Source organism: Galeopterus variegatus, unplaced genomic scaffold (genome assembly GCF_000696425.1).
Source record: "Galeopterus variegatus unplaced genomic scaffold, G_variegatus-3.0.2 Scaffold3181, whole genome shotgun sequence".
In the NCBI taxonomy this organism is placed as follows: Eukaryota; Metazoa; Chordata; class Mammalia; order Dermoptera; family Cynocephalidae; genus Galeopterus; species Galeopterus variegatus.
In genome coordinates, this window is record NW_007729292.1 from 180,597 (window position 1) to 184,069 (window position 3,473).

Here is a 3,473-nt window from a genome sequence, read left to right on the forward strand (position 1 = left end):
ATTAACGGCTCTATGAATTTAGGCAAAATTTTGAGTCTCAGAGGCCAACTTACCCTGAAGTTAATAAAGCTTAATCTTCAGGTCTCCCTCCTAGGTCCTAGGAAGGGCCCTAGAAATGTATATACACTTAGATTTTCACAAAATTTTAAAAAGAAACTTTAACTGAAATTGATTATAATTGCTGTCTTTTTCCACACTGACTTCTGTCTCATTGTCCCTCATGTCAGCTGGCACTGAAGTGGTTCTGAGCATTTCAGGAAACTAGCAAAGGGAAAGTTGAATTAGATTCAATTTACCTTTAGTGGGATATATTGAAATGATTTTAAGTAACTTCCATTATGTTAGCCATCCCAGTGTACAAATGGCTTTCAAGAACATTCCTAATGTCCACTGGCCCAACTTAGCCTATACAACAAAAGCACAGACTCTAGGTTGTATTGTTATATAAATGTGCCCTTTGGCACCTAGTGCTACATGTGGTCAGTAAAGAAGAGGCTGGAAATGAATACAGCCAGAAACTCATCTGTGGGAAATTCTTTCATTTATCAAACACTTCCATGTAAAATGGAAAATTCATCAACATATGGTCAAAACTGAAGGCATCTCTTGTCAAGAATATACTAAATGATGCAGCATGTTCAATTACAAATGCATTTGGCTGGGGGCAGGATAGAGTTGAGCAGAATAGAATTTACCATAATTATTCCTGACCTCTAGAAGTACTCTAAAAGTGAAAATATTTGTGTTTAAAATCACACATTTTACGGGTCTCAATAATAAAAAATATATTTCAATCAATCATTCTAGAGGAAAGGCTAAATTATCTATTGTTTCTATAGAAAATATAAAATTACTTTACTATACAGAGGTAGAGGCATTGTATTAGTTTGCTAGGGCTGCTGTAACAAAAATACCATAGATAGGGTGACTAAAACAATAGAAATTTATTTTCTCACAGTACTAGAGGTTAGAAGTCCAACACGGAGGTATCTATAAAATTACTTTACTATACAGAGGTAGAGGCATTGTATTAGTTTGCTAGGGCTGCCGTAACAAAAATACCATAGATAGGGTGAATAAAACAATAGAAATTTATTTTCTCACAGTACTAGAGGTTAGAAGTCCAACACGGAGGTATCAAGAGGTTTGGTTTCTCCTGAGGTCCACCTGTTTGGCTTACAGTTGCCACCTTTTTGCTCTAACATCACATGGTCTTACCTCTGTCAGCATGAATCCCTGGTGTCTCTGTCCAAATCTCCTCTTGTTACAAGGATTAGGGCCCACCCTAAAGGTCTCATTTTTAACTTAATTATCTCTTTAAAGGCTTTATCTCCAAATACTAGTCACATTAGGTCTTCAACATATGAACTTTGGGGAAACACAATTCAGACGAAACAGACACTAAGAGCATGCAACCAAAAAAAAAAAAAAAAAAATGGGGTGAAAAAGGCAACATAGACATGCTAGGCAATTAATAATTTTTAAAAGTATTTGTTTTCATGGATTTTTGTGATATTTTTGCATTTGTCATCTTTTTGAAATTTTTAATTCGTTGCAATTTATTTTCTCATGTGAAATATATATTCACTTTTGTATCTAATTTTGTATTTATTCATAATTAATTTTGTATTCTTCTTTAAAGAGAGCCTCCTGATACTGTGTTGGATTCAGTGCCTAAAAAATTGGAATCTGACCCATTTCCTAGATTCAATGTCTTTATAGAGTGTCAGAGTTTAATTGACTAATCTCTAAAACCAAAATCATTTTACTGACACTGTGTATCTGCATTGTAAGAAGAAATAATCATCTCTGAAATATCATATGTTGAAACTGTTTCCAAGAATGCCAAGAAATTAAAAAGGTTATTTTTTTGTTTATTTCTTATATTAAACTGTTAAAGTCAAGACATTAAATTCTTTGCTGTATTCTTATTATATTATTTGTCATGTCTTGTTTCTATCTATGTACAAAAAGGTCATACGCAGGAAGTTTTGAAAACACCAATATGGAAAATTTGCCTAGTGACATCAACAATATCTACATGAGCCTGATCTTACCAAAAGGACAACTAAGTATGACATTTTATATTTCTATATTAACGTCTACTATACATAATTTTTTAATAGGACACTAATTGTATAAACCATGCATAGTGCTTTCCTGGAATATCGGAATTCCCTTGGGTATGATCCAAGATTTGCCTCAGAGCTAAGGATACAGAATCTAGAAGAGGAAATAAGCTGAACGACCTAAAGAGCTGGCCTGTTTGACAGATACTCAGGGGAATAATGAGATAGAGAAATTGGGTGTTTAATTTAAAAAATCCTCATGTTTTGCATTTCAAGAAATCCCCTAATTTACATTCATTCAGGATTCTATCATTTTATGTTTAATATCATTTTGAAGTCACATAAAAATAATGAAGTCTGTCAAGCAGTCTCATTTTGAACATTCCCTGAAATATTAAGAAGAATTTAGGTCAGACTTTCAGGTGCTAAATGCCTCCCTTGTTTCACAGGAAGTTTTGAAAACACCAATATGGAAAATTTGCCTAGTGACATCAACAATATCTACATGAGCCTGATCTTACCAAAAGGACAACTAAGTGTGACATTTTATATTTCTATATTAAAGTCTACTATACATAATTTTTAAAGAGGACACTAATTGTATAAACCATGCATAGTGCTTTCCTGGAATATCGGAATTCCCTTGGGTATGATCCAAGATTTGCCTCAGAGCTAAGGATACAGAATCTAGAAGAGGAAGTAAGCTGAACAACCTAAAGAGCTGGCCTGTTTGATAGATACTCAGGGGAATAATGAGATAGAGAAATTGGGTGTTTAATTTATAAAATCCTCATGTTTTGCATTTCAAGAAATCCCCTAATTTACATTCATTCAGGATTCTATCATTTTATGTTTAATATCATTTTTGAAGTCACATAAAAATAATGAAGTCTGTCAAGCAGTCTCATTTTGAACATTCCCTGAAATATTAAGAAGAATTTAGGTCAGACTTTCAGGTGCTAAATGCCTCCCTTGTTTCTTACTAATCACAGTTCACCTTCATTCAGTAATGTTTGAAGTACAATATTCTGGGTTTCTTAGGTCAAAACTAGTTTGGGAAGCTTAAAGAAATTACATTTTGAAGTAGACAACTGCAATTTTATTTTTCTAAGTTTGAAATTCATAGGGCTTCTTAATTTAGATCTGGATGTCTGCCTTCTGTGATCTAATATTCATGACTGAACATAACCAGCTTTTGTTCCAACAACAACAGAAAAAAGTATTTAGAACACCCCTGCATGGTCTTAGGTTAAAAAAAAAAATCACTTACAAAATATGCTCTTATTAAGGGTCAAAGATTTGACCAGCCTGGTTTTCAGAATCACAGAAGAGCAGAGAAGGCATGGCATACGTCCCTCTTATAATTCTCTTCTGTCTTCTTCTCTGGAGCTCTCCTCGAACAGC